Source organism: Styela clava, chromosome 2 (genome assembly GCF_964204865.1).
Source record: "Styela clava chromosome 2, kaStyClav1.hap1.2, whole genome shotgun sequence".
In the NCBI taxonomy this organism is placed as follows: domain Eukaryota; kingdom Metazoa; phylum Chordata; class Ascidiacea; order Stolidobranchia; family Styelidae; genus Styela; species Styela clava.
The window spans coordinates 3,381,775-3,402,499 of NC_135251.1; the positions used below are offsets into that span (position 1 = coordinate 3,381,775).

Sequence of the window (20,725 nt, forward strand, 5' to 3'; positions counted from 1 at the left end):
GAAAAAACAGCAGAAAAAGATTAAAGATCTAGAAGAACTCGTGGAAGACCTTGAGGATGAATGCGACCACCTGGAAGACCGTGTTGAAGACCAAGAGAGAAGATCACGATTGGAATGTCTCGAGTTCCACGGTATAGCTTATAATAATAACGAAAACACCGACCTGCTTGTATGTAAACTGTCAAAGATCATTGGAGTGAACATTACCACCGCAGATATCTACAACTCACATAGACTAGCACATGATAACTCAGATAAACCTTCTGCCATAATTGCTCGCTTCACCTCTAGGAGAGTCCGAACCAACATAATTACAAATAGAAAAAAACTGAGAACAGCAAAAGACCCTAATAAATTCTTCAACTTCTCCAAAATTTTCATTGCGGAGAACTTAACGAAAACAGCTAGATCGCTTTATTTTCAATCAAGGGAACTAAAAAGACAATGTGGATACAAATACCTTTGGACTAACAATGGGAGAATTTTTGTCAAGAAAAACGATGACACGAAAACAAGACAAATCAGAAATGAGAATGACCTAGCATTCATCAAATAGGTCAGTTGCAATAATATTTTATTACTCGCATCTTCTTATATTGATTCTCTATAAATTCATGATGTTATTCTCTTAACGTAAATGTCCAACAATTTTAACATTGTCTGCAACAATATTGAAGTTTCGAAATTGAATTCTATTCGTATGTCTTCTGATCTTATTATTTTTCATACTAATATTCGCTCTCTCCATAAAAATCTTGACCAACTAACTTTCTTATTATCCTGTTTCTCATTACCGCCACACATAATAGCTATAAGTGAAACCAAACTAGTTGATAATTATTCTTCAAATATTAACATAGATGGGTATACTTTCATCCATGCACCATCTCTTACTAAAGCAGGAGGCGTAGGTGCGTATATTAGAAATGATGTTACCTATACTGTAACCATAGAAAATAGCATTCGGTACTCTAATTGTGAAAATTTATGGTTTGAAATTTCTTTAGAAAATTTTATAGATAACCTGGTAATCGGTATTATTTACAAACACCCACGCAATGACATCTACGACTTTACGAACATACTCGAACAATCCCTGTCTAAATTGGCTAATAAAAAATTCCTCATTGTTGGTGATTTTAATATTAATTTATTTTCAGCAACTAACAGCACCCAAGTTGCAAATTACATTAATATGCTTGTGTCACACAATGCTATTTCATTAATATCCGAAGCCACAAGAGTCACCCACACCTCAGCCACTCTTATTGACCACATGTACACCAATTTGACACATCTAGAAATTGACTCCTTTGTCGTGCATTCCGATATAACTGACCATTTCCCCATACTTTGTTGTTTAAGAGGCATTAGACCCACAAAAACGAATGAGTGTGTATTGTCAAGAGATATGTCACTGTTCTCAATTGATGCCTTTCGATCTGAGGTACATAACATTATGAATAATCGATTTTCCTCAATTAATATAACTGCTGAGAACTTTGACAACACATTTGACGAATTCATACAGTCATTCGTTAGTACCATCGACCGGCATGCCCCACTTCGACCTCTATCGCGTCGTCAAAAAAGGCTGAGGCTAAAGCCATGGCTAACCAAAGGGTTAATCACTTGTATGAAACACAGAAATAAGTTGTTTAAAACCCATTTTTTACGTGGAACCCCCTTGCAACGCTCATACTTCAAAAAGTATCGCAACACACTTACTTCCGTATTAGACAAAGCGAAGCAAATTCACTATCAAAATCTTATTTCCCAGACCAAGGGTAACCCCAGGTCTACGTGGCAAATCATTAATCAAATCACAACCACAAAAAATAATTCCAAGCATTCGATAGCTGAAGTATGTCTTGAAAATGGCAGTACAGTTAAAGACGGTTGCTTAATCGCAACCGAATTTAATAAGTATTTCTCAACTGCTGGATCTAGCTTGGCAGCCAAGTTTTCTAATGACATGTGTGAATTTAAGCCATTTCTTCGTAACCGTGTTAGTAAATCAGCTTTTATGACTTTGGTCACAGAATCCGAAATGATAGTGGAAATTCTAAACTTGAAGGAGAGAAAGGCAGTTGGGCCGGATAACATTCCTCCCCGCTTCCTGAAATTCGTTGCTGACCCGCTTGCGCCGCTTCTAGTTAAATTGTTCAACTGCTCGCTCTCGCTTGGAATTTTCCCCTCATCCCTCAAAGTTGCTCGTGTAATTCCTCTCTTTAAATCTGGCAATAAAAAACTTGTGTCAAATTACAGGCCAATTTCAATTCTTTCGTCAATTAATAAAATATTTGAACGTTTAATTCATAATAGGCTCAGTAATTTCTTTACAAAATATGACGTGATAAATAAACATCAATTTGGTTTCCAGAGTAATCACTCTACGTCTCATGCAATTTTAGACACCATCTCTTACATTTATGACAAATTAGAAAAAAAAGAATTTGTTAGTGCTATATTTTTAGATCTCAAAAAGGCATTTGATACCGTTAATCACAATATTCTAACCCAAAAGTTATGGCATTATGGTATCAGAGGTATACCAAATAAACTTCTCTACAGTTACTTGAGTGGCAGAACTCAATTCGTTCAAGTAGGAACCCACTGCTCCCCAGTCTTACCAGTGACTCACGGGGTCCCACAGGGTTCGACGTTGGGTCCATTATTATTCCTCGTCTATATAAATGACCTCACCCACTGTTCTTCTTTCTTCGCAAAACTATTCGCTGACGACACTATACTTCTAGATAGTGACAAATCTCTACCAGCTATACAGTCACGAGTGAACTCTGAAATTGTAAAAGTGGTTAATTGGATGAAGGCTAACAAATTGACATTAAATATCGATAAATCTAAGTCTATGCTTATTTCACCAAATAAACATAAAGCCAATCATAATTTATTAATCTGTATTGACAACATTACATTAGAAAAAGTCAATTCTTATAAATATCTGGGCATATATTTAGACAGTCAAATGAAATGGGATATTCATATAACTAACTTGGCTGCTAAGTTATCTAAGTCGGTGGGAATACTGTACAAACTCAGGCATTTTATACCAATTTCAACTTTACGTATGGTTTACCACTCGTTATTCCAAGCCCATATTCAATACGGTATTTCTGCATGGGGCTCCGCTGATAAAACTCTTTTACGCAAAATTGAAATAATGCAGAATAGGGCCATTCGTGCTGTCTCTGGCAGTGGACCTTATGCCCGACTTGATCCAATCTATTATAAACTTCGTATTATTAAAATGGTGGATATTTATAAATTAGAGATATTGAAATTGATGCACCAACATCACAACAAAAAACTCCCTGTTACATTCACTGATTATTTCTTGAAACAAAGCAGCGTGCATTCTTATAGAACACGATCCTCTGCCAGTAGTTCCTATTATGTAACTCATTTTTCAACCAAACGTACTCAAAATTCGATAAAATATACAGGCGTTAAATTATGGAATGCTGTATCCGATAACATTCGAATTATGAATTACAATTCATTCAAACAAGCTTTGAAAAATTTTTACCTGGATTCCTATGTATCCTTTTAGTCTGCTTCAATAAGTGGTATAGATCCCTTATAAGTATAGTAGTGTACCGTATACAACCCATGTCCCCCACCTTTTGTGTGGCTCGATTTTTCTATAACTGGTCATTCGGTCCAGGATCTCTATTTTACCTAAACGATCGTGACTTTTTTCACCTCTTAATGCCATTGGCATTGTCACCATTTTTCTTTATTGTCCTCACAGAGCACAACCATCATCACTGAGTTTGCATCATTGCCCAAAGTACATGTGGAATGAACTTTTCCCATCAAAACTGTTTTTCCTGTCTGAATTGTACTTATATATTTATTTATTTATATATTGCCGTATCAGTACCGGTACTTAATCCAACCCGGCTTCCCCTGTTATGGTTGCTGGGAATTCCCCTTCAGTTGCTAAGTTTCTACAGCGTCCTGCCAGTCAACAATTTCATATTGTGATTGCGATCACCCGAGCATGACGCTGCGAGACTGACATAATGATTTATCGTAAACGCGTTTTTTCTGACTTTTACTCGACACGATGGATATTTGTTCCCATTTAAACATTTCTCTCTCGATTCCATTCACATTTCTTTTTAAACCTTTCTCTTTTGACTTGCTCTCTCGATTCGATTTACGTTTTTTAAATCTCCCCTGAGCTAAATTAATTCTAGATTAATCATTTCTTCCCCGACTCTGTTGATTCCATTCATACTTTTTATTTAAACTTTTCTCATTTGGCTTACTCTCTCGATTCGATTTACGTTTTCCAAATTTTTGCCCTGATCATATATAACTCAACCTTAATCATTTGACGTTTTTTTGACGTCATTCAGCTTTAATGGTGTCGCTGACACGATGACTTGATAGTCTTTCGCGGCTCCTCGTTAATTGCAGTCGAAACATTATGTGTCTGTTGTTTTCTTTTGCCTTGATTTACTATGCTTGTGTTGTTCATAATGTTTCTTGCACGACGAAAATAAATTATCTGAATCTGAATCGGATATATATGCATACTGGCTATTTTGCAATTGATGATAATTTTCTGATATATATTTTCAAACAACTTCTATGATTGTAGGAATCATGTTAATTTAAGATTAAGTAAAATTATATATCACTCAAGGGAAAAGGCAGTGGGGGAGATTATATGGGTAATAACCCTCATTTTTTAATTTTCCACGATTCAAAATTTCTGCCTTCTACTTGGAGCAAACAACGGCCTCGTTTTACTTTCAGCAAATCACGGTATTGCGGTCAAAACTATTTTATTCTGTGCAATATCACCTCAACGCAATTATCACCACAAGTTTTTATTTGTCTTTACAGCATCTTATGCTTTCATGGCGCTGATAAAAATGCTTATCTCCGTTATTATTCAGATATTTACCTTACTCACCATCAATCATATCGTGATTAATCAAGATTACCAAAAATGCATGGTTTATTAATGAAGAATTGCCAACTGTGACAGCATCAATGAAATGAACTTTTTCCCTAAGAAAACATCAAATTTATTCTTCGACTGATGAAAACCTCGGAATTGTTTATATACATAAAACAAAATACAAAATGGAATATTATTTTGCATCACATCAAAACATTGGGACATACATGCATATATCATTTATTTATTGTCTATAATAATGTCATATTTCGTGACTGACAATTTACGGTAATTTTATTCTCGCTATATTTCATGTACATTCGTGTTTGTGCCATATTTCATATTCAAATTTTATGGTAGCGTCATGTAGGGCATAGGTTCTCAAAGTGCTCCGTACGGAGCCCCAGGGCTCCGCGAGAGAAACCCAGGGGCTCCGCGAGGTATTCGATTACTTTTCAAAATACTGACTTGGCTAATTTAAAACTGTTCCTAGAAGCAATAACAGCTTTGATAAAATTTGACAACAATATAGCCTCGAAATATGGCAAAATGGCGGACTTAAAAAATGACATTATTTATAAGCAGGAGCGCAGCCAGGATTCTTAAGAGGGAGGAGGTGCAAATTTGGAATCGGAAATTTATGCGCAACATTCTTGGCGATTCAAAAAAAAAACGGATAACGAGATTTCTGTTGCGTAAAATATTCAATTCATGACCGATGTGAGCGTGTCTTGTCGTAATAATTTAATTGTGCTCATCGTTACTCACGTTCGATTCCAGATTACTATTAGGATTACTAAAATGAAAGAATACTATTCTAAAATAACATAAACTGCCAACTATAAATAAATTGGAGTCGTATTTTTGCGATCTTGGGATTTGTTAAACTTGATTTGTTCTCCGTCGGTAGTTTTAGAGTGGAAAATGTTATTCTGACGTGAGTCTGCTGAAACAAAACGTATAGTGTTATCTTCCATTTTAAGTTTTAGTTCTAATATTTTAGAATGCCGCTTTTTAATCAAGAAATTTGAATTGCGGATTTACCTCTTTATTAACTATTATTTTTAGCATTTCGTCGCCGATGATTATAATATGGTAACATGTTTTTCACATTGAACTTATAATTCCCCACGAGAACGAAAAAGCAATTATCGTCGTCATTGTGGAACAATACATGTACAATACAAGGAAATTTTTGATTTAGTGAGAATAAACACCGGCGTAAAGATGTTTGAGGTTTAAAAACACGCCATGCTGACGAAAACAATCGGCGATTGTAACAAAATGCAATCGCGCACGTTATTAGCAACCTTTTAAGTCTTCCAAAAATGTCAAGAGGGGAAAAGATTCGACGCCTAATTTATTAATATGTTTGTCATGTGTCAAATTTTCGGCTTTAGTATTATACAATTTATCTTTGAAATTTAGATTCATTTATGACTTGTATTAACCCTATTAAAAGGGTTTAGTATTTAAATTGAGTAAAGTACGTTTAACTTACTCAGGAATATTAATCGGAAAGTAGCAATTTTAAACTTTTTTTTGGGGGCTCCGTGAATAATAGTCAACCTTTTCAAGGGCTCCGCAACGCAAAAAGTTTGAGAACCCCTGATGTAGGGCATCGAAAATACAAGATTAGAGAGATTGATGTTACCTCCGTCTCTCTACAGCAGGGGTCACCAACCTTTGCGAAGCCGAGGGCTACTTTTTGGGTACAGATTAAGCCGAGAGCTACCAGTTCAATGTACACTTCTATAAAAGTCAGTTTGCTCGATTAAGTTTCAAATATTGATAATTACTGGTATTTAGTCAAGTAGACCCACTAATAAACTTTAGGATTCTCCAGGATATCAAACGATTATCACAACGTCGCAATAAATTTCTATCAATGACACTTGCATTTAAAAACTGAGTGTTTTCAAATTGATTTTAAAGTGATCACTAGTATATTATCCTAGGAAACCAAAACGCTCTTGGATTATTTGCAAACACTATGCACGAGCCTAAGATAAAACGGACTTAACAGTTGTGCTATCATATTTTACAGAGTGTTGTTCTGCGGCGCGTAACTTGACACTGTAACTCTGAGCGAGACTTGCAGATCATCAGAAAGCCGTGTTCCGTGTTTGTTCCGGGTGAAGTACATGTCAAAAAATGTTGATTAACAAAGATAGGTTGAACCAAACAATAGCTTCGAAAAATGGGATTGCCGTATGATTTAAATCGCAAGCTTTTTCTGCACATACTGCGCTGACATGTGGATAGTTAAGCGTGGTAGATTGTGTGATTTCACTCCGCTTTGCCGTCGCTAAAATCGTCCAGCAAATAAACAATTCAGACACACGCAAACTTTTTTCACAGGGTTAAAAATAAATCCACCTCTCATTCATTGTGAAAATGGTTGATTCCCTATCGTTTTACTGCCATTTTTCCTTGGAATCAATAATTGTATTATTGCTACTCCACAAACCGATGGACAAGCAAAAACGGAGTGGCAGTTCTTACCACTTCATGGCAGCTCCTGCAACAAACGAACAGATGGCAGCTCTTGCCATGGTTTTTGACGCGGTTACAGCAGCACAATTTTCTGCCATTCTTATGTGGCAGCTAAAAAGTCGGTCGCCGTGGGTGTTGCTTGGCCATAGCGGGCTATGGTTTGGGAATACCTCCATGGTTTTGCGGCAGCTGTAGACGTCACAGAATACTTGACACTGTACTTGAAAAAACGCAGGTTTGTGGAAGGTGATATATGTGTGATGTCATAATTGGAAGATTATTAAATGACCCGTCACAGGTCAAATCAGGTTGATTGTAACAATAATTAATATAGTGCGATTCCCAGTTCCCATAGAAGTGTGATCTATACAATAGCAGGACAAAAATTTAAGCTTATTTCGGAACAGTCTTCGGGTGACTCATGTTTTCTTCTCGGGCGACTTGGTGCCCGCAGGCAACGGGTTTGTGACCCCTGCTCTACAGCAATTTTTTTTTTGCGCAAACGAAATTTTTGTGGAAAAATTCACTTCACAAAAACAATGCGTGGAACAGTTAGCTGAATTATCAAACATTCAGCGAGTAAAAGACTGGATATTTTATGCAAAAGACCAAAACAAAATAGCTTGGCAAATCAGGTGGCCAATACCTCTCCACTTTCCCATAGCATTTGCCGTAATTGGACTGCTATAAATCTTGTTGAATTAAGCAAAAAATCAAGTATGGACAGTGGTTTCACCTTTTTGATAGAGTGGAATTTGAATGAAAAATTCCAGTTGGTCAAGGAGCCCACATGTGCAATAGTTCATTGCCTTTTATTGACTAAATTGAATAAACCATGAATATGTATTAAGCAAATCTAATACTGACAAAACCAAATGAACTACTCATGTAGTATTTGAACCAAGATGGCGGACACTGGAGCGCAGAACGAGTAGCAGGTTAGTGTTAGGCCATAATTTCAGGTACAAATACTACGGCAGTCACTAGGCTAGTCCCCGCACTCGTAATAGGACTGAAATAAGTAAAATTGGAATAAATTTATGGCCTAACCCTAACCTGGTACACATGCTACGTTCTAGTGCACATACTACAGGAGCGCTAAAAATTCTGCTCTATGGTGTTTGGCACATACTGTATAGTCAGAAAGTATTCGTCAAATAAGAAATTTAACTATAATAATTACATTTGCGCCACAGACCGCAGATTTCAGGTTTAAAAAAACCAGGTCCATCACAACACTCCGTGTGACAATTCAGTAAATACTTTCAAACCAAAAAGATTCTGATATATAATTTATCATATAATTAATATATGGTGGAATTCTACTATATAGTAGTACCAGTAAATCCAAATATGAGCTGCTTGCCTAAAGCTTTATTTATAGTAAAGACATGAAAAAAAATTTTAAAGAATTTAATATCAAAAATTTTACCTTCACATTTGATCCTTTCAATCCAGATGCCAGAGTTTGAAGTGAGGATGACTTGAGATCACATCTACGGAAATCCATTATTAGTGACGTACAGTAGTAAGCTACTGATCCAATGACATGAACATCACTTATGGAGAGAGGATGATCATACATGTTAATTTTATCAAGAGATGATTTGACAATGTCACTCATTCCACTCTTGGCTTCGTTCAATGCAGCGAAAAGTTCCAAAAGATCTGATTTGTTTGATCTTTTATTGAGTTGTAATTGCAGACTTTTCTTGAGAATATCTCGTTTTTCTTCAAGATCCTGAATTTCTGTGAAAATATAAGAATATATGTATACTGATGATACTTGTGTCTGAATGATAAGTTACCATTCAGTAAAGATTGACTTGCAAATAACATTAGCGCTTATCTCTTTTAAATTAGTTATTGGAAAATTAAATCTAGTCAGCCATAGCCAATCAATGTATTGGGCACCTCATTGTACTAATGTGTCTGTTACATTGTTTGGACTAGTGTTTGTTATTGCACTTCAGATTTCCCCAAGCTTAAAACTTTAGTACAAATCCAGTGTAAAATGTGTAATAATAATGATTGATGCGTATTAATGATGCTCGGCTACTTTTGGTTTTGCAATAAAGCACCCAAGTACAGACATGGGCAAAGTATGACCCGTGGGCCAAATCCGTCCCATTGAGTAATTCAATCTGGCCCGCATGATGGTGCCACAACCTAACTAAAACTAAATTTTGATGTTTTAGTTAAAATTAGCTCAAGAAATTTGTTGAGATTGCGATTAAAATTAGTCTTGGCACGAGGCTTATTGTTTTCCACTTTTGCTTTTGTTACACTGTAAATATTGTTCATAAAATGTAACTTTTTACATTACACTTACATCCATGGCCCGCAAGTCTAAGTGGGCACAATTTTTGGCCCCTGATCGAAAAATATTGCCCATCCTTACCCTAGTAGCATCTGGAGCTCTGCTCTATCACCAAGAATTACAGCATTGATGAATTAATTTTTTATATGAACTTATTCATGGATTTGGCTCCGAAAAATGCCCTGTAACAGTGTCCACTGATAAGCTAGGCATAGAGTTACTGTTTCCTAAAATTACAGGAATATTCCTAGGTCAGCATTGTCTACCAAATTTATTACAACCTAGGGCCTAGGTGAAGAGACAAGTATGTGATGTGAACCCGAGATGAGTAACCTAGAATGCCAATACAGTTATTAGGTTGAAATTTTTAACTGCTAGGCCATTGCACTGATTAATTGATAATGCGAGAAACGCCTAACAAATTTTAGATTCGAATCGAGAACAAAAAATGGCTCTAGCTTGAATTTGAATCAACAATAAACAACACATTACCTTCAAGTAAAATTCCAGCTGCTTCATAAACTGTCGGATTCAATAAAAATCCACAGATCATTTTTCTGACGAAAACAAAGTGACCGGTATGAAGATGTTTATCCACGAACTCCTTAAAAGATTTTAAATCCAGTCCAAGAATATAGAAAGATGTGAGCATTTCTTGAATACTTTGATGTTGAAAGTAAAGAAGGTGGATTCCTTGAAAGAGTTTACGATATATTCCTCCAGGAGCCAGAATTGCTAGATCGGTTGCTTCTTCGGGTTTTAGATGAACTTGACGAAAATCATCTTCTGTAAATAGAACTCGTTGTTTTAATGTCCCAATGTATGATAGTTCTTTTAATTTGTCCAAAACTTCCATAGTAATCTCTTGGTGAGTGTGGGGTGATCGTAGGATACTTTGCATGACCACAATCATAATACCACTCATGGTGTTTGGTTTGAAGTCAGATTTGAATTTTAATGCTATCAGCGTGTAAACCAGCATCACAGGGGTAGTGCACAGTAACAAGAGTGCTGGAGCTTCGATTTTTAGAAATTCTATTATTTTCTCGGCTTCTTCATTTCCTTCATATCCAGAAATTATTTCTTTGATGGAGTCCATTGTTAATCCAGCAAGTGCAATGACCTTGTCTGGTCGAACTTCTCCCCAATAATTTCTGATGGAATGTTCACGACTGGACGATATAATGCGACAGCCAGGAAATAATTTTTCCGAGAGAAAATTCCACATTATTACCTCAGGATATGCAGGCTCATCTAGACTGATGAGTTCATAAACTCCATCAACTGTATATTGAAGAGTATCCAAGGAGTCGAGCATAAACAAAACTTCCTCTGGGTGAGTTTTTGCAATGTCTATTGCTTGAACTCTTTCTTCTTTTGTGAGATTGCTGAAAATTAGTTCTTCTGCTGTTACTTTACTGTCGTTCATAAATTGTTTACATTCTACATATGGAACCATCTTGATATTCCCCTGAAAATATTTTCCTTGTATGACATCTCTTGAGGTTGCTTTCATGAGAGTGGTCTTTCCTGAACCAGGGGGCCCCACGAAACAGACATGACCATGTTTAAAGTTGTTAAACAATTCATCAGGTTGTGTCTCTTTTCTGATCCCTATTTCTCTTTCTCGTTGTAAATACTTTTGTTGATTAGGTGACTCTGGTACATAATCGTGTTCAGGAATTCTTCCACCTCTATAAAAATCAATTTCTTCCAATTGAGGAGTTACGTCCACATTTAGTTTTCTCTTGAAAACTCCATGAGGTTCAGCAAAGTCATAGAAGTCAGTGCACTTTTCAGTGTTATCATTGACTTTTGCTATTACTTTTTGATAAGACATCATATTTGCTTTACAATGTCATACACTTTAAACATCCAGCGTATTGACCATCTGGTAAAGCTTCATAAAAAAAGATCCATCCAATGTAATATTCAATAATACTTTTCGACAATAACTTCAAAGTTCTAGGATATAAGCTTTAACTAAAGCTGCTACAAATCTAACAAGAAAACATTTGTCATCCAAGTGCGATGAAGCCTAACATAGATGCCATTAAATCTGCTATTGCTATATAATGTACACTTTTGTAAACAGTCGCTATTCATAATTACTTTGTAACATTTACATAATTGTTCCTAAATTAATATTGTTGTCTTTTCCATTATATACAGAATTATGCAGACCATAGCCAAGATGAACTTTGAATTCTTCATTTTTTCACAAACTATGATATGGTAGACCAGGGGTGGGCAACATACGACACGCGGGCCGGATCTGGCTCGTGACGAGATTTTGACTGGCCCGCTGCCTGTATCCAACCACACCCTGTAATGTGGTCCGACGCATCATTCATAAAAGTTGCCGATCTAATCTCACCGCACTGTCAGTGCAAGCTGGTAAAATAAACAATTGCCTTAGTGAACAAACAATTGCATTAGCACACTTGTTAAACAAACAATATAAGGTCGAAGCAGAAAGTGTAGTAAACATTCCATAAACATAATCCATATCCACATTAACAGATTTATTATTTTGTCAACCAAAAACAAACAGTCAACAATACGGAAAAAAATACATAACATAACTAAAATTGCTTCGGTATTGACAGCAGGGAGCGATACGACCATAAGGTCATCGAGTTCAACTCCCACCCTAATTTCTGAAGTGATTAAGTTTTACACTGAAGATGATTATTAGAAAAGTTGGTCTGTCAAATAATACTTTTAAAAATTCGATGTGATCTCAGAAAACTATTGGGGGATGTTTTATTGAGAACTCATTTACACAATAAAAGTTCTATTTGCTTTAGATCAGTGGTTCCCATCCGGTCCGCGAGGCTTTTTCGCCGGTCCGCAGAAAATTTCATTTTGTTGTTTTTCTACCGCATCAATCGCTTTACCGAAGCCGAAAAGACGAAGTTACTTTGGTTTATTACGCAATTTCCCTTCCGCCGTCATATTGCTGTTGCATACGTGCGGGATGGCCCGGCGACGTCTTGGCGCCGAGTAATCATACTTTTCGGTTCCACAATCATCATTCAAACGGCCCTCCCTCTCGGCGAAATGTATTTCTCGAGTTGGAAAATTATTATCGATAATGAATAAATGTAAAAAATTATCCACTCCAATTTTTTCATAAAATTGTCCACACAGGCAGTAAAATTTTAATCTATTTGAACTGGTCAAGTTCTAAACGAAGTCCATATTGTGGCCTTTTTCTTCAGTTACAGAATTAGAAGAAACATAGCAAAGATTCTTCGTTTTTGTACATGCTATGAGATGACGGTAATTTTGACAGGAATTGGAAATATCAATTGTGAGAATTCCTGAATTGAACTGTTGATATATTGAAATCCATCTGCTCATAATTTCAGTTTTAGCAAGAATTTGGCGATCATTATATTCAATTTCATACCATGTTTTGTCAGACTAATTATACAGGATGTCCATAAAGTCCCTTTACAATTTCAATTTTGTCATGAAGTTAGCTCTTAGGAAGCATATGGTATTGTTTGCCCAATTTACAAAATTAAACAGGAGTTGGACATAATAATAATTCCTGAATTGAACTGTTGATATATTGATGTTCATCCCCGAACAATCTCAGTTTTAGCAAAAATTTTGCGATCATTACAATCGTTTTTTTACCATGTTTCGTCAAACTAATTATGCAGGGTATCCATAAAGTCCCTTATAATTTCAAATTTCAATTTTGTCATGAAGTTAGTTCTTAGGAAGGTCATTATATTGTTTGCCCAGTTTACAAAATTAAACGGGTCTATAGTCCTATATTGCGACCTTTTCCATTATATACAGAATTATGCAGACCATAGCCAAGATGAACTTTGAATTCTTCATTTTTTCACAAACTATGATATGGTAGACCAGGGGTGGGCAACATACGACACGCGGGCCGGATCTGGCTCGTGACGAGATTTTGACTGGCCCGCTGCCTGTATCCAACCACACCCTGTAATGTGGTCCGACGCATCATTCATAAAAGTTGCCGATCTAATCTCACCGCACTGTCAGTGCAAGCTGGTAAAATAAACAATTGCCTTAGTGAACAAACAATTGCATTAGCACACTTGTTAAACAAACAATATAAGGTCGAAGCAGAAAGTGTAGTAAACATTCCATAAACATAATCCATATCCACATAAACAGATTTATTATTTTGTCAACCAAAAACAAACAGTCAACAATACGGAAAAAAATACATAACATAACTAAAATTGCTTCGGTATTGACAGCAGGGAGCGATACGACCATAAGGTCATCGAGTTCAACTCCCACCCTAATTTCTGAAGTGATTAAGTTTTACACTGAAGATGATTATTAGAAAAGTTGGTCTGTCAAATAATACTTTTAAAAATTCGATGTGATCTCAGAAAACTATTGGGGGATGTTTTATTGAGAACTCATTCACACAATAAAAGTTCTATTTGCTTTAGATCAGTGGTTCCCATCCGGTCCGCGAGGCTTTTTCGCCGGTCCGCAGAAAATTTCATTTTGTTGTTTTTCTACCGCATCAATCGCTTTACCGAAGCCGAAAAGACGAAGTTACTTTGGTTTATTACGCAATTTCCCTTCCGCCGTCATATTGCTGTTGCATACGTGCGGGATGGCCCGGCGACGTCTTGGCGCCGAGTAATCATACTTTTCGGTTCATCGCGGAAGCGCTCCGTCAAATCTCGCAAGATTCAGAAGCCTGGAAATCAGCATGCGTGCTTTTACCATTCTGCATGCTTTTCTCGATTAATATGTCAAAGTTATGTTGGTTTATTACGCAATTTCTCCTCCGCCGTCATATTGGTGTTTGATAAGTGCGGTATTAATGGCCCGGCGACGTCTTGGCGCTGAGTAATCACTCTTTGCTTTTTCGGTTCCGATTCATCGTGAAAGCGCTCCGTCAAATCTCGAAAGATTCAGAAACCTGGAAATCTGCATGCGTGCTTTTTCCGCTCTGCATGATTTTCTTGATTAATCCAAATCCATCCAAATAAAAGGTTATGAATATTTCTTTGTTTAAAACCAGAATGTATCAAGATAGACAGTATAATGTTCCAGAGCATCACCATGAGCATCTAATAAAGATTGGATACCCAAGAATATTTTGTAATCATCCGGCCCGCCGAGTACTTCATTTTCCCACATCTGATCCGCCGACTAGAGAAGTTGCCCACCCCTGTTGTTGCCTGATAGTAAATGGTAATTTCTGATTGAAATTGCACACAATAATTGTGAGAAGTCTTGAATTGGGTTGTTGATTTAGTGCTTATCCTTGGACAAGCTCAATTTTATTAAGCATTTCACAAATATTTCAATCATTTTTACACCATGGTTTATCAGGCTACTTATTAATAACGGAAAAACTACAAATACAAACCCAGGGGCAAGTGATACTGTAATTTTACGCGCAGATACATGAAAATCAACATGTTATTCACAACCCAGACTGCAACTCAAGTGAATCAAACCCAAAATACCCCTGTACAAAGGTGTGTTTACTCAAAATATGTTTGACTTCTGCTGAGTGTGGGATATTGATGAAGCATGCAAGTATGCATGTTCCACCCACAATCAGTATTTTTTAAGATACCTCGTTCATGCATGTTTGGGGAAAAAGTAAATGATTGTTTTCACATTCCTTTCCGGTTGACGTGTTTCTAAGATTAGATTACCTAAGCATGTTAATAGACCATGAAGTAAAAATGATTGTATCTGCGGAATTCTAACAATAAAGTTGGGTAAATTTAACCAATGGTTTACAGTGATCAATGCGCTTTAAAGAAATATAAACCAAGATAGATCTGTTGACAAATATTTTACATAATCCACATGTATGTAAAATAATATGGCAGAACACTGCCTTTCAACCACTAATAATGATATATCAACTTTCCTCTACCAATGCATAAATCAATTTGGATATTCAAAAACTACAAAAGTAAATCGAACTAAATTAAGTGGTTTTTAAGAGTTTTTTTTTTGAAAAATTGTTCATTAGCTATATATGCTGCTTAAAAGAAGAGCTCATTCAACTTTTGGTCACTGTGGAAAATATTAAATTTTTCAAATCTGTATGAATCCATAACTATGTACATTATGAGTACATTATCCTCCTGCATAAATATACAATAATTCATGTGCTATGTTATTGGACTAGCTATAAAATGTTTTTCTGCCTGGTGTAATACATGTAGTATCACAAGTACTTCTTCTAATAAAGGTGACACCAAACAAAAAACAGCAATTATCATATTAATGTCAAACATTTAGCATAAATACTGAGACAATAGGTGTATCAAGTTTTTTTTTTGCTCAGAACATTGCCCTAGACTAAAAAGTATTGAATTTTCAATAGTGTAGTAAAATACAACCCTTTCCTCATGAGTCATTCTACATTTCGCTTCAACCTAATATAGAGTTAGTCAAATATAGGCTTATTAACGCACTGTTTATTGAATATTTTATATTATCATTCAGAAGGCCAGATATAAGCAGATATGGGTCTACAAGTTGGATTGTAGATGGGTGTTGTACATCACAATATTTTATCTAGTAATTCTTTTACATCTATTGGTCTGATGAAGCTAACCCACTTTTTCTCATAGATCGTTCCACATTTTCCCATAGAGCAAGGGCCTTATTTGTGGACTATTTGGACTAGCATATTAAAATTGCCATCTGTAACCACAGAATGACAAATGAATCCGATATATTTTACGCCAGCCAAAATGAATTAAGGAAAGTATAAGACATTGATCTTTTCTACAACCCCCACCCAAAACACTCCCACCAATGCTCAAAATAAGAAAATTAGTAATCATCCTGTTAAAGTTAGGGATGCAGATTGTGTTGGAAATTCAAATTTTTAAATCATTCTTAGCCCTATACCCAACTGGATAATTAGAAAGTTGTTACTTCAAAACATGGCAGGGGTGTTTTCTTAAATCTCACATTTTTGCATTAGTGGGGGGACTTTGTACAAAATATCCTAATACATAACAGTCTAATATTATTTTCCCAGTTTTATAACAGATCGAAATTCATAAGGATATGCGACCACAATCATCATTCAAACGGGCCTCCCTCTCAACGAAATGTTTTACTCGAGTTGGAAAATTATTACCGATAATGAATAAATGTAAAAAATTATCCACTTCAATTTTTTCATAAAATTGGCCACACAGGCAGTAAAATTTTAATCTATTTGAACTGGTCAAGTTCTAAACGAAGTCCCTTATTGTGGCCTTTTTCATTGTTTACAGAATTAGAAGGAACATTGCCAAGATTCTTCATTTTTGTACATGAAATGAGATGGCGGTAATTTTGACAGGAATTGAACATAATAATAATTCCTGAATTGAACTGTTGATATAATGAAATCCATCTGCTCATATTTTCAGTTTTAGCTAGAATTTTGCGATCATTATAATCGTTTTTATACCATGTTTTGTCAAACTAATTATACAGGATGTCCGTAAAGTCCCTTTACAATTTCAATTTTGTCATGAAGTTACCTCTTAGGAAGCTCATGGTATTGTTTGCCCAATTTACAAAATTAAACAGGAATTGGACATAATAATAATTTCTGAATTGAACTGCTGATATATTGATGTTCATCCCCGAACAATCTCAGTTTTAGCAAGAATTTTGCGATCATTATAATCGTTTTTATACCATATTTCGTCAAACTAATTATGCAGGGTGTCCATAAAGTCCCTTATAATTTCAAATTTCAATTTTGTCATGAAGTTAGGAAGGTCATGGTATTGTTTGCCCAATTTACAAAAGTAAACGGGTATATAGTCCTATATTGCGACCTTTCTCATTATTTACAGAATTATGCAGACCATAGCCAAGATGAACTTTGAATTCTTCATTTTTTCACAAACTATGATATGGTAGACCAGGGGTGGGCAACATACGACTCGCGGTCGGATCCGGCCCGCGACGAGATTTTGACTGGCCCGCTGCCTGTATCCAACCACACCCTGTAATGTGGTCCGACGCATCATTCATGAAAGTTGCCGATCTACTCTCACCGCACTGTCAGTGCAAGCTGGTAAAATAAACAATTGCCTTAGTGAACAAACAATTGCGTTAGCACACTTGTTAAACAAACAATATAAGGTCAAAGCAGAAAGCGTAGTAAACATTCCATAAACATAATCCATATTCACATAAACAGATTTATTATTTTGTCAACCAAAAACAAACAGTCATCAATACGAAAAAAATACATAACATAAACAAAATTGCTTCGGTATTGACAGCAGGGAGCGATACGACCATGAGGTCATCGAGTTCAACTCCCACCCTATTTTCTGAAGTGATCAAGTTTCACAAGTGCCGGTCCGCGAGGCTTTTTTGCCGGTCCGCGAAAAATTTCATTTTATTGTTTTTCTACCGTCTCAATCGCTTTACCGAAGCCGAAAAGATGAAGTTACGTTGGTTTATTACGCAATTTCTCTTCCGCCAACATATTGCTGTTGCATACGTGCCGGATGGCCCGGCGACGTCTTGGCGCCGAGTAATCATACTTTTTGGTTCATCGCGAAAACACTCCGTCAAATCTTGCAAGATTCGGAAGCCTGGAAATCAGCATGCGTGCTTTTACCGTTCTGCATGCTTTTCTTGATTAATAGGTCAAAGTTATGTTGGTTTATTACGCAATTTCTCCTCCGCCGTCATACTGGTGTTTGATAAGTGCGGTATTAATGGCCCGGCGACGTCTTGGCGCTGAGTAATCACTTTTTGCTTTTTTGGTTCCGATTCATCGTGAAAGCGCTCCGTCAAATCTGGCAAGATTCAGAAACCTGGAAATCAGCATGCGTGCCTTTTCCGCTCTGCATGCTTTTCTTGATTAATTCAAATCCATTCAAATAAAAGGTTATGAATATTTATTTGTTTAAACCAGAATGTATCAAGATAGACAGTATAATATTCCAGAGCCATGAGCATCTAATAAAGATTGGATACCAAAGAATTTTTTGTAATCATCCGGCCCGCCGAGTACTTCATTTTCCCACATCTGACCCGCCGACTAGAGAAGTTGCCCACCCCTGTGGTAGCCTGATAGTAAATGGTAATTTCAGATTGAAATTGCACATAATAATTGTGAGAAGTCTTGAATAGGATTGTTGATTTAGTGCTTATCCTTGGACAAGCTCAATTTTATTAAGCATTTCACAAATATTTCAATCATTTTTACACCATGGTTTATCAGGCTACTTATTAATAATGGAAAAACTACAAATACAAACCCAGGGCCAAGTGATACTGTAATTTTACACGCAGACACATGAAAATTAACATGTTATTCACAACCCAGACTGCACAAACCCAAAATACCCCTGTACAAAGGGGTGTTTACTCAAAATATGTTTGACTTCTGCTGAGTGTGGGATATTGATGAAGCATGCAGGTATGCATGTTCCACCCACGATCAGTATTTTTTAAGATACCTCATTCATGCATGTTTGTGGAAAAAGTAAATGATTGTTTTCACATTCCTTTCCGGTTGACGTGATTCTAAGATTAGATTACTTAAGCATGTTAATAGACCATGAAGTAAAAATGATTGTATCTGCGGAATTCTAACAATAAAGTTGGGTAAATTTAACCAATGGTTTACAGTGATCAATGCGCTTTAAAGAAATATAAGTCAAGATAGATCTGTTGACAAATATTTTACATAATCCACATGTATGTAAAATAATATGGCAGAACACAGTAATTATCCAACAAAAAACAGCAATTATCATATTAATGTCAAACATTTAGCATAAATACTGAGACAATAGGTGTATCAAGTTTTTTTTTTGCTCAGAACATTGCCCTAGACTAAAAAGTATTGAATTTTCAATAGTGTAGTAAAATACAACCCTTTCCTCATGAGTCATTCTACATTTCGCTTCAACCTAATATAGAGAAAGTCAAATATAGGCTTATTAACGCACTGTTTATTGAATATTTTATATTATCATTCAGAAGGCCAGATATAAGCAGATATGGGTCTACAAGTTGGATTGTAGATGGGTGTTGTACATCACAATATTTTATCTAGTAATTCTTTTACATCTATTGGTCTGATGAAGCTAACCCACTTTTTCTCATAGATCGTTCCACATTTTCCCATAGAGCAAGGGCCTTATTTGTGGACTATTTGGACTAGCATATTAAAATTGCCATCTGTAACCACAGAATGACAAATGAATCCGATATATTTTACGCCAGCCAAAATGAATTAAGGAAAGTATAAGACATTGATCTTTTCTACAACCCCCACCCAAAACACTCCCACCAATGCTCAAAATAAGAAAATTAGTAATCATCCTGTTAAAGTTAGGGATGCAGATTGTGTTGGAAATTCAAATTTTTAAATCATTCTTAGCCCTATACCCAACTGGATAATTAGAAAGTTGTTACTTCAAAACATGGCAGGGGTGTTTTCTTAAATCTCACATTTTTGCATTAGTGGGGGGACTTTGTACAAAATATCCTAATACATAACAGTCTAATATTATTTTCCCAGTTTTATAACAGATCGAAATTCATAAGGATATGCGACCACAATCATCATTCAAACGGGCCTCCCTCTCAACGAAATGTTTTACTCGAGTTGGAAAATTATTACCGATAATGAATAAATGTAAAAAATTATCCACTTCAATTTTTTCATAAAATTGGCCACACAGGCAGTAAAATTTTAATCTATTTGAACTGGTCAAGTTCTAAACGAAGTCCCTTATTGTGGCCTTTTTCATTGTTTACAGAATTAGAAGGAACATTGCCAAGATTCTTCATTTTTGTACATGAAATGAGATGGCGGTAATTTTGACAGGAATTGAACATAATAATAATTCCTGAATTGAACTGTTGATATAATGAAATCCATCTGCTCATATTTTCAGTTTTAGCTAGAATTTTGCGATCATTATAATCGTTTTTATACCATGTTT

At 35.9% G+C, this 20,725-nt stretch overlaps 1 long non-coding RNA gene across 1 annotated transcript; it reads right to left on the bottom strand.

The window, feature by feature from the left end:
* Positions 1-1,563: 1,563 nt before the first annotated feature.
* On the bottom strand, positions 1,564-4,157 carry LOC144419928 (uncharacterized). Its single transcript, XR_013474382.1, has 3 exons — positions 3,551-4,157; positions 2,634-2,801; positions 1,564-2,237 (listed from the first exon to the last, which is right to left on the bottom strand). It is a non-coding gene; the product is annotated as an uncharacterized LOC144419928 (long non-coding RNA).
* Between the last annotated feature and the right edge of the window lie 16,568 nt (positions 4,158-20,725).